This window comes from Canis lupus, chromosome 10, assembly GCF_011100685.1.
Source record: "Canis lupus familiaris isolate Mischka breed German Shepherd chromosome 10, alternate assembly UU_Cfam_GSD_1.0, whole genome shotgun sequence".
NCBI lineage: Eukaryota > Metazoa > Chordata > Mammalia > Carnivora > Canidae > Canis > Canis lupus.
The window spans coordinates 45,495,360-45,507,397 of NC_049231.1; the positions used below are offsets into that span (position 1 = coordinate 45,495,360).

The window sequence follows — 12,038 nt, forward strand, 5'->3', positions numbered from 1 at the left end:
TATCAATTTCTCTTCTGCTACTTCATTATTAGTGTATATAAATGCAACAGATTTCTGTATGTTAATTTTGCATCCTGCAACTTCACTAAATTCATTTATCAGTTGAGGCAGTCTTTTGATGGAGTCTTTAGGATTTTCTTTATATAGTGTCATGTCATTTGCAAACAGTGAAAGTTTTACTTCTTCTTCACCAATTTGGATACTTTTTTTTCCTTGTCTGACTGCTATGGCTGGGACTTCCAGTACTATGTTGAATAAAAGTGGTGAGAGTGGACATCTTTGTCTTGTTCCTGATCTTAGAGGAAAAGCTCTCAATTTTTCACCATTGACAACATTATCTATGGATTTTTCATATATAGCCTTTATTATGTTGAGGTACGATCCTCTGTTGAGAGTTTTTATTATAAATGGATGTTGTACTATGCCAAATGTTTTTCCTTCATCTATGGAGATAATTGTATGGTGTTTATCCTTTCTCTTGTCAATGTGATGTATTACATTGATCAATTTGTGAATATTGAACCACTGTTGCATCCCTGGAATGAATCCCACTTGAACATGGTGAATGATTTTTTTAATGGATTGCTGGATCTAGTTTATTAATATCTGGCTGAGGATTTCTGAATCTATGTTCATCAGAAATATTAGCCTGTGGTTTTCTTTTCTTGTGGTGTCTTTATCTGGTTTTGGTATCAGAGTAATACTGGCCTTGGATAATCAATTTGGAAACTTGCCTTCCTCTCCTATTTTTTAGATAGCTTGAGAAGAAAAGATATTAACTTTTCTTTAAATGTTTGGTAGTATTCACCTGTGAAGCCACCTGGTCCCAGGTTTTCGTTTGTTGGGAGTTTTTTGATTACTGATTCAATTTTGCTGCTGGTAATTGATCTGTTCAAATCATCTATTTTTCCTGGTTCAGTTCTGGGAAGATACATGTTCCTAGGAATTTATTCATTTCTTCTATGTTGCCCAATTTGTAGGCATATGATTTTTTCATAATATTCTATGATAAACCTTTGTATTTTTGTGGTGTTGGTTATCATCTCTCCCCTTTCATTCCTGATTTTATTTGAATTCTCTCTTTTTGATGAGTTTAGCTAAAGGTTAATCAATTTGTTGATCTTTTCAAAGAACCAGTTGGTTTCTCTGTTTTATTGTTTTTTAAGACTCTATTTCATTTATTTCTGCTCTAATCTTATCATGTCCTTATTTCTCTTGGCATTGGGCTTTGTTCTTCTTTTCCCAATCCCTTTAGGTGTCAGGTTAGCTTGTTTGAGATGTTTCCTCTTCTTGAGGTAGGCCTGTATTGCTAAAATCTTCCCTCTTAGAATAGCTTTTGCTGTATCCCAACGATTTTGAACCATTGTGTTTTCATATGTCTCCATGTATCTTCTTTCCCCTTTGATTTCTTGGTTGCCCCATTTATTGTTTAGTAGCATGTTATTTAGCCTACATGTATTTGTGTTCTTTGCAGCTTTTATTTTTCTGAGATTCATTTCTATTTTCAAACCACTGTGGTTGGAAAATATGCATGATATTATTTCAGTCTTCTTGAATTTATCAATTATTTTGTGGCCTAACATGTGATCTATTCTGGAAAATGCTATGAACATATGTTCTCAATTCCCTTGAGTATTTACCTAGGAGTGGAATTGCTGGGACATAAGCTAACTCTATCTTAACATTTGAAGACTTGCCAGACTTTTCAAAGTGGGTGCACCATTTTACATTCCCACCAGCAACGTATAAGGTTCCATTTTCTCTGTATCTTGCCAACACTTGCTATTGTCTATCTCTTTTATCATAGCCATCCTTGTGGGTGTTAAGTGTTATCTCACTGTGGTTTTCACTTATATATCTCTCACAACATCTTTTCATGTGCTTCTTGGCCATTTATCTATCTTTTTTGGGGAAATGTCTGTTCAAATTCTTTGTCTATTTTTCAATTGGGCTGTTGGTCTTTTTTCTGTTGAATTGTAAAAGTTCTTTATATCTTCTGGACACTAGATCCTTATCAAACATGTGATCTGCAAATATTTCCTCCTATACTATGGGTTGTCTTTTCATATTTTCCAGTTTTATTGAGAATTAACATACATCACTAAGTTTAAGGCATACAGCATGATGGTTTGATTTTTATATATTGTGAAGTGATAATTATAATAGTTTCAACTAATACAATTAATAGATTCTCGTACAAACACAACAAAAAGAAAGAAAAAAAAGGAAAAATTTTTCTTCTTGTGAGGAGAACTCTCAGGATTTACTGTCTTAACAGCTTTTCTATATATCATATAGCAGCATTAGCTATCATCATCATGTTGTACACTACATCCCTAGTACAGGCATACCCTGTTTTATCATACTTCTCAAATACTGTGTTGCTTTACAAATTGAAGGTATGTGGCTACTTCACATTGAGCAAGTTTATCAGAACCACTCCTTTAACAGCATTTGCTCACATCATGTCTCTGTGTCACATTTTGGAATTCTCATAATATTTAATTTTTTTCATTATTATTACATTTGTTATGATGATCTGTGATCAGTATGACTTGCCAAAAGCTCTGGTGATGGTTAGCATTTTTTAGCAATAAAATAATTTTTGAATAAGGTATGTACTTTGTGTTTTTTTTTAGACAATGTTATTACATACTTAATAGACTACAGTATAGTGTAAATATAACTTTTTATGTACTGGGAAACCAAACAATTAGCTTGAATTGATTTACTGTTATATTTACTTTATTGCAGGGATCTGGAACCAAACCCACAATATCTCCAAGGTGTTCCTGTATTGATATATGCAGTTGTCTTTTAAATCTCATAAGAGAAAAAAAAAGTTATAGTAAACAAAAACTACATTTATGCTGTTTTTTTATAATTTACCTATGTAGTTATTGGTGCCCTCTACTCATGTGGATTCAAGTTACTCTCTAATATCCTTTCATTTCATCCTGAAGGACTTCCTTTAATATTTTTCTAGTAGGGTAGGTTTGCTAACAATGACATCTGTTTTTGTTAATCTTGAATGTCTTAATTTCTCCTTCTTTTTGGTGGGCAGTTTTGCCAGATATACCATTCTTGGTTGACAGTCTCTTTTACCAATTTGTATATTTCATCCCATTGCTTCTGACCTGCATGGTGTTTAATTAGAAATCAGCTATTCAGGGATCCCTGGGTGGCGCAGCGGTTTGGCGCCTGCCTTTGGCCCAGGGCGCGATCCTGGAGACCCGGGATCGAATCCCACGTCGGGCTCCCGGTGCATGGAGCCTGCTTCTCCCTCTGCCTGTGTCTCTGCCTCTCTCTCTCTCATTCTGTGACTATCCTAAATAAATAAATAAAATATTTAAAAAAAAAAAAAAAAAAAGAAATCAGCTATTCATTTTACTGAAGATTTCTTGCATATGGCGAGTCACTTCTGTCTTAGCTTCTTTCACAATTCCTTTTTTGAGTCACGTACTTTCTGTTATGAAAGGTTATTAATTATTGATTCAATTTCTTTAGTAGGTTTAGGCCTATTCAGATAGTCTGTTTCTTCTTGTGGAAGTTTTGACAAATTGTGTCTTTCACAGAATTGATCCATTTTATCCATTGACCCATTCAAATTCGTGGGCATAGAATTTTCATAATATTCCTTTATTATTCTTTTAATACCCATGGGATCTCTAGTGATGTGTCTCCTCTTTAATTTTTGGTATTTGTAATTTGTCTTTTTTTTTTTTTTTTTTTTTTTTAGCCTGGCTAGAGGCATATTGATTTTATTATCCTTTCAAAGAACCAGCTTTTGATTTTGCTGGATTTTTTTCTAATTTCTTGTTTCCAACTTCATTGATTTCTGCTTTAATTTTTATTGTTTTTTTTTTCTTCTGGGTACAGTAGGTTTAATTTTTTCTTCTTTTGCTAGTTTCCTAAGGTAGAAGCTTTCTGATTTTAGAGCTATCTTCTTTTCTAATTTATGCATTCAATGTTATAAATTTCCCTCTAAGCACTGCTTTCACTGCATCCTAAAAATCTTGATAAGTTGAACTTTCATTTTTATTTACCACAGTCACTTTGTAATAAAATGATTCTAGCTCTGACATTTCATCATAGTTTGTGTTACATTCCAATATTCTTCCTAAATTTAATGCATCACATCTACAGGATTCTTTTTTTTTAATTTTTATTTATTTATGATAGTCACACAGAGAGAGAGAGAGAGAGAGGCAGAGACACAGGCAGAGGGAGAAGCAGGCTCCATGCACCGAGAGCCCGACGTGGGATTCGATCCTGGGTCTCCAGGATCGCGCCCTGGGCCAAGGGCAGGCGCTAAACCACTGCGCCACCCAGGGATCCCACATCTACAGGATTCTAATGAACTAATTATTCTCCCACATTTTGGAGGAATGACAATGACAGCTTAAACTCTGACTTGCAGAATCATTATATGATATTCTTACACAGATGTTTTTCTGTTTCTTTTTTTAATCTAGAAAATACAAGTTTACTGTATGAAAATGCATTTGAGTTCAACAAAATCCTGGCCCTTTTAGCAGTATCCTTGCTGCTTATTAATCAGCCCTGTCAACATTCATTTAACTATAAAGAGTTTTAAAGGTGTAAAAGAATGTTGGAAAAAATTCAGTTCTGGGAAGAAATATTATTTTCTCTTTTGCCTTGCCGGAAGTGTGAGCACTTTGCCAAGTGTTAGATTTGCTTTTGGTTACATAAGAAACCAGCTGTGCCCTGCCCTAGATCTCATCCTGCAAGTCCTACTTGAACAAAAGGGAAATATATTCTTGAGAAAATAAATATGTACAAGGGCTCTGTAAATCAGTCTGTTTTGCTTTCAGATCTTAAGTCATCATGTTGGTAAAATAGTCTTTATCTATTACATTAATTGGGCATCACTGGTACAGAATAGAGAACTTACATATGTTCTTCTACGTATGTATCAGAAGCCAAAGATCTTGGAGTAAAAGATTCAGAAACATGACATTCCCACTTGATGGGGCCATGTCTTTACATCAAGAATGCTCAATTCATCCAACAGTGTATCACTCACAGCTATGTGAACTCCAGACTTGTAGAGTCAATTGCCTCTCCTGTTTCTCTGTTTGGTCTCTCTAGAGTGCTTCAGTCTTAATAAATCCAAACTAGCCTCATCACGTTTACCTGCAAACCTGGTTATCCTCTAGTATGGTATCCATCTAGGAACTTGGCTTTGACACCTATAACTTCCTCACCCCCAAGTCCTGCCAGCCAAGTTCAATATCTGAATATTCCCTCAGATCTGCCTACTTATCACCTCTCACTTATACACCTTAACTCTCTTCCTCATCCTCACTTGGCCTCCCTCTTCTAATCTTTTTCTCACCTAGTAGCCAAAGTGATTTTTTTTTTCTAAATGCAAATCTGATTTCATCATTCCCTTGCTTAAAATCTTCGAGTGGTTTCCCACTGGTCTTAAATTAAGGACTGACATCTCATATGATGGTCTATAGACCCACCATGATCTGGTCCTTGCCCACAGTTCTAGACTCATCAAGGGCCAACTGCTAACTTGATCTCTGAGATCTACCCACAATTATCTTGCCCAAATTCTTCTAAAGTGCCATACTTCTTCCTGACTCAGGACCTTTGCATGAGTCATTCTGTTGCCTAGCATATACTCTTCCCTAACTCCCACCTCTTTACCTTATTATCTTGACTCCTCAATCTCCAGATATCCATTCCAATAATATTTCCTCAGTAAAGCTTTCCTTGACCCCAGAAATTCAATAGCTCAAGAACTCACACTTTTCCTTAGTCACACTATTCTAGCTGGTAATTATATTTGCATGTGCATCTGATTTTTTGCTCTCACCAAGCAAGAAATGGTACAAGGTGCTGCTTTATTAGCACCTATCCCATGTCCGTTTTACTTATCATGATACTCATCATTTAGCACAGAACTATGTATAGTAAGCACTCAATAAATGAAAGAAAAAATGCATTAACCTTTTCTTAGACTTCATTACATTTTAATTATGTGATAAGATAGTTATAAATCTTTTACATGTATTTTTTCATTTAATCCTCACAATAGCCCTGTGTAGTAGGTATTATCATTATCATGCCAAGTTTGCAAATAAGGAAACTGAAGCACAGATACTAAATGTCTTGCCAAGTGTCACACAGGAGTGGGCAGAGCCATGATTAGAAATATCTTTCCAATTCCAAATCTGTGTACTTTATCACAACTTATAACAACAGAGACATCTAACTGGTGGTTTAATACAGTGATAATAAAAACAAACATTGCCCCCACCCATCCGTGTGTTTAAAAAAAAAAAGTGCTCAAAACTCCTATAGAGCTTTTGGTTGGAACTGACTGTAGGGCTTCAGTGTGCCTCTAGCCTCTTTCTTGTCATTTGACATTGAGTTTGATATTTTGAACCAATCAAGTATTGGGAGTCCAATCTTGGCATAACTATACAACATGATTAGACTTATCTCCAGTGAGTAATAAAATGGTTGTGAAGGTTACTACAAATGAAGAGCTCCTGAAATGTTTTAAGCTGTAGAATCATTCAAAGAAGAGTCAAGTCTCCCTAACTTGGACAATTTCTTGAGCGTTTTGTGAGAAAAGCCATCTTCTTATTTGAGAGTCATACCTGGCACACTCAAACACACACACACACACACACACACACACACACACAGAATGCTCAGATGCATTAGCACCAATATCTCTGAACAGCTCAGCATCTCAAGAGTGATCCACATCCTCCTCTTTTACTTTATTAACATCTGTATTAAGGTATAACTGACATACAATAAACCACATTTAAATGTACAAACTGATACATTTTGATGTATGGTTAAGTTTATGTCTATCATCTTGCCATTTGTCTTCTATCGGCCCTATCTGTCCTTGGCTCTCTTTTTTTTCTCCTGACAGATCTTGGATCAAGTATTTTTAATTCCATTTTATCTCCTTTGTTGGCTTGTTATTTAGTAGTTATTTTAGATATAGCAAACACCTCAATATATCATGCCCTAATTTCAATTGATATTATATGACTTCATGTACACTATAAGAACCTTATAATAGCATACTTCCATTTCTCCTTTCCTGAGTTTGTTTTGTTTTTGTAATGCACTGGTTTGTTGTTGTTGTTATTGTTTTAATTGTAGTAAAATATATATAACATAGAATTTATCAAAAAAAAAAAGAATTTATCACTTCAGCCATCTTCAGGATTGCAATTAAGTGGCATTAAGAATTCATATTGTTGTGCAACCATGACCACCATCCATCTCCACAACTTTTTCAGTATCACAAACAGAAACTGTTCACCCATTAAATAATAACTCTCCATTCTCCATTCCCTCCAACCCTTGAAACCACTATTCTACTTTCTGTCTTTATAAATTTGACTATTCCAGGTATCTCATATAGGTGGGCTCATATAATACTTGTTATTTTGTGTCTTATTTCACTTAGTGTAACACCTTCAAGACTTATCCATGTTGTAGCCTGTGTCAGAATTTCTTTCCTTTTAAAGGCTGAATAATGTTCCATTGTATGCACACACCATTATTTATCCAGTCATCTATCAGTAGACATTTGGACATCTTTGGAACTTATGCATACCATAGAAAAATATGGTATCTTTGTCCATGTAGTTAGTTTCTGTGTTCTCTGTTTTTTGTAGCTCCATGATTTCCATTCATTTTTCCATTTAAAAGTATCATTGTCCTCCTGTTGGAAGCCCTTTAACATTTCCTGAAGGGCAGATGTGCTGATAATACTCTCTTTCAGCTTTCATATGTCTGAGAAGATCTGTATTTTGCCTTTTTTTTAAAGATATTTTCATGGACTATATAATTTTAGGCTGAAATTTTAAAGTACTAAAATGAAAAAAAAGATGTTGCTTCCCTATCTTTTTACTTGCAACAAGAATTCTGCTGTCATGGTTATTTTTGTTCCTTTGTATACAACATTTCTTCTTTTTCCTCTAGTTGCTTTTAAGATTTCCTCTGTATTACCAGTTTTGAGCAAACTGATTATGATGTCCATTGGTAGACTTTCCCTCATTTTCTTGTACTTGACATCCATTGAACTTAGATCTCTGAGGTAAAGTTTTCATCAAACTTGGACATTTTTCAATCTTTATTTCTTCCAATATTTTTCAGTTCCCCCTTCTCTCCTCTCTTTGGAAATTCCATCTATATGTATATTTTGGCCAACTGAAGCTCAATGATGCTCTTTTGTTTGTTATTTGTTTGTTTTTTTTTTAATTTATTTTTTATTGGTGTTCAATTTACTAACATACAGAATAACCCCCAGTACCCATCACCCATTCACTCCCACCCCCCGCCCTCCTCCCCTTCTACCACCCCTAGTTCATTTCCCAGAGTTAGCAGTCTTTACGTTCTGTTTCCCTTTCTGATATTTCCCACACATTACTTCTCCCTTCCCTTATATTCCCTTTCACTATTATTTATATTCCCCAAATGAATGAGAACATATAATGTTTGTCCTTCTCCGACTGACTTACTTCACTCAGCATAATACCCTCCAGTTCCATCCACGTTGAAGCAAATGGTGGGTATTTGTCATTTCTAATGGCTGAGTAATATTCCATTGTATACATAAACCACATCTTCTTTATCCATTCATCTTTCGTTGGACACCGAGGCTCCTTCCACAGTTTGGCTATCGTGGCCATTGCTGCTATAAACATCGGGGTGCAGGTGTCCCGGCGTTTCATTGCATTTGTATCTTTGGGGTAAATCCCCAACAGTGCAATTGCTGGGTCTATTTGTTTGGTTTTTACTTATTATTATTCTTTTTCTCTGATTGTCTCATTTTGTATAGTTTCTATTGCTATGTCTTCAAGTTCACTAATCTTTTTTTCCTGCAATGTCTAATAATCTGCCATTGATCTCATTCAGCATGTTTTCATCAAAGATATTTTCTTCCTTAAAAGTTTTTCATCTCTAAAAGTTCAATATATGCCTTTTTAAAAAATATCCATCCGTATTCCTACTTAAATTTTTAAACACATAGAATACAGTTATAATAACTGAATTTCTTTTTCTGACAATTCTAATGTGTCAGTTCCCAGTGAATTTGGATTGATAGATTATTAAGAGAAACATTTCCTGCTTCTTTTCACTCCTAGTAATCTCTGATTGGAAGCCAATTGTGAATTTTACCTTGTTGGCTACTGCTTGTTTTTGTGTTCTTTTAAATCTTCCAGAACCTTGTTCTGAGATGAAGTTTCATTACCTATAAAGAGTTTTTTCCTTCCATATCTTGCTTTGATGATTTCCTAGGAGGGCCCAGAGCTCTACTGAATGCTACTCATTCCCTATTACTGAGGCTAGACTTTCCCAAGTAGTCCACCTGGTGCCCCATGAGTTATGAATTATTCCACTTCGGGCTGTTAAGAACAGGTACTGTTTCTGGCTGTGTGTGAGCTCTAAGCCTTTTCTTTCTAATTCTTCCCAATGGATCTTTCCCAGCCTCAGGTAATCTCCCCAGATGAAAGAGTTCATCCATACTGAACTGAAATTCTCAAGGGGGGCTCTGAAGATTTCCTGAATTCTCTCTCTGTGTGCCTCTCTCCTTTCTGGTAATTCATCCTAAGAAATCTAGATTTCTTGGTCTCCCTGGACTCTTATCTCTGTCTCCCAGAATCATAAGTTTATTGTGCTACACCTGGGATCCTTCTCCCTACATCATGGCCTGGAAACTCTCTTAAAGCATTAAGTTGAGATAATCACAGAGCTCAATCTGGATATTTGGTATATCAGGGATCACTGGTCTTTATTGCTTAGGGTCCAGTGTCTTTAAAATCATTATTTTAGGGGCACCTGGGTGGCTCAGTTTGTTAAAAAAAATATATTTCTTATATTTTTGTCAGTTTTTTCCTCCAGAGAGTTCTCATGTCCTACTCTTGACAATTTAAAGAGGTCAAAATTACTAGTAACAAGTATCTAGTCTCACCATCTTCTTATCCTAGGCATCAAGCTGATGAGTCATCCCTACCATATATCACCCTCCTGGCCTTTGGTATAACAATACACCAGCTGATCCCTGAACCAGTAAACCTGGCCGAAGGGGTGTTACACCCAGGAAGGTAGACTTTGTCTAATTCACATGAAGGTTTCACATGAATGGAAGCCCATATAACTGCCCTCCATCCTAACTCCTAACTCATCCCCTTCAGATGGCTATGCTATCTGCTTTGGCCTTGCAGGCCTTGGGCAGCCAAACATAGGGAATGGCTATGCTTTCACATTAAGCAGACCCTCCTGTGCCTCAAAACCACTGCTGTGGTGGCAAAAGGAACAGGTCAGATACCCCAAATGTGGCCTCTGGGGCCAAAGCAAGGTTATAAAAGTTTCAATGAGTACCCAACAGTGGAAAGGTCCTGAACAACTTTTGCTTTTTAAATAGAAATGATATACTTGTAGCATTTTTTTTGAAAATGTTTAGTGTTTAGCTATGTGTCTGTGTTAGACTGAAATAAAGGGACAATGATCTATCCTTCTATGTTACTGAGGCCAAAAGTTTTTCTTTTCTGTTTCCTTTAGGAATAGTATCTAAAAATCTTCTGTTAATCCTCAAACCTAACTACCCCAAGTTTAAATACTCCTATTTTATCCCACCTGTGCTACCACAACAAAATACCATAGACTTGGGGGCTTAAGCAACATAAATTCATTTTCTCACAGTTCCGGAGACTGCAAGTCCAAGATCAAAGTGCCCTCAGGCTTGGTTTCTGGTGAAGCATCTCTTTCTGGCTTGTAAACGGTCATCCTCACATAGCTTTTCCTCTGTGCACGTGTGGAAAGAGAGAAGTCTCTGGCATCTCTTCCTCTTCTTATATAAGGACACCAGTCATACTGGATTAGGGTCCCAGCCTTATGATCGCATTTAACCTTAATTACCTCTCTTAAAGGCCCTATCTCTTCATACAATCACATTGGCGGTTAAAGTTTTCATACATGAACTTTGTGGGAACAATTCAGTCCACTGTACTCTACCAAACACCTGAGCAGCAGGATCATTCTCCTTGTATAGCATGGATGCTGACTTTAGCCCATTTTCATTCTTTCAGGGATGACAGAGGACTTTTTGGGTTCATCCTGTATATGATGTCACTACAAATGAGCAGCCCCTCTGGATAAGCCTGATTAGGCCCCTCCTTGGGGACTCCAGAGAGCTGGCACTGGCAAAGAAACTGCAGCTGGGCTGCCCCGGACCCATAACTGGACACCTAGCCACACTAAAAACTCACTGTCCCCAGAAATTTCTCAGGTTGCACAGGGCAAGTCTGCCCATGCTTTTAACCTCTTCCTCTACACATGTCCCTTCCCCACTTCTCTTCAACTGCATCTCTGCCCCAGCTGATCTGGCTCCTTGCTCTCCTTTCACATTAACACCTCTGTAATATAGGCAGGGTACTAAAAGGCAATATAGACTGGCAAAGGTTCCCAAACTTTGCTGAATATTAAAATCACCTGGGAGCTTTCAAAACCCTCAATGTCCAGATCACATACTCTATGGATTCAACTGGAATGTCTCGGGGGAAAGCCAGACTTTGGTACTTTTACTAATAAAAGTAAAAGTAGTAACTAGGTTTGAGTCCTGGTTTCATCACTTCTAGTTCTGTGGCCTTGGGTACGTTACTCAACCTAAATAGAGCTAATGGTAACACCTATCTTATAAGCTTATAGGAAGAGTTAAATGAGTTAATACTGTGAAGAGCCTAGCACAGGGCTTGCCATGTAAGGGATGTGCTTTAAGTGTTAACTACCATTATTACCAGAGGTGCTGTAATGGAAATCAGTGCCCTACAGAGGAAATCCTTTACTAACTCAAGAATTCAGAAAGGAGAATCAATATATTAACTCTCTAACTGTGAAAGGGAAAAAAGTAAGCTAATGTTTATCAAATACCTGCTTGGTGCAAAGGATACATCATTTTACTTAATCTTTAAAATAATCCCTCAAGGCAGATATAATTATTTAACAGAAAAATAAAGTAAAACTTAAAG

The 12,038-nt window shown here is 36.5% G+C and overlaps 1 protein-coding gene across 8 annotated transcripts in view; it reads right to left on the reverse strand.

Annotated features, from left to right (window-relative positions):
* Window positions 1-12,038, reverse strand: part of VWA3B (von Willebrand factor A domain containing 3B) — a 229,576-nt gene that overhangs the window by 166,155 nt on the left and 51,383 nt on the right. The gene's annotated exons all lie outside the window — the stretch shown is intronic.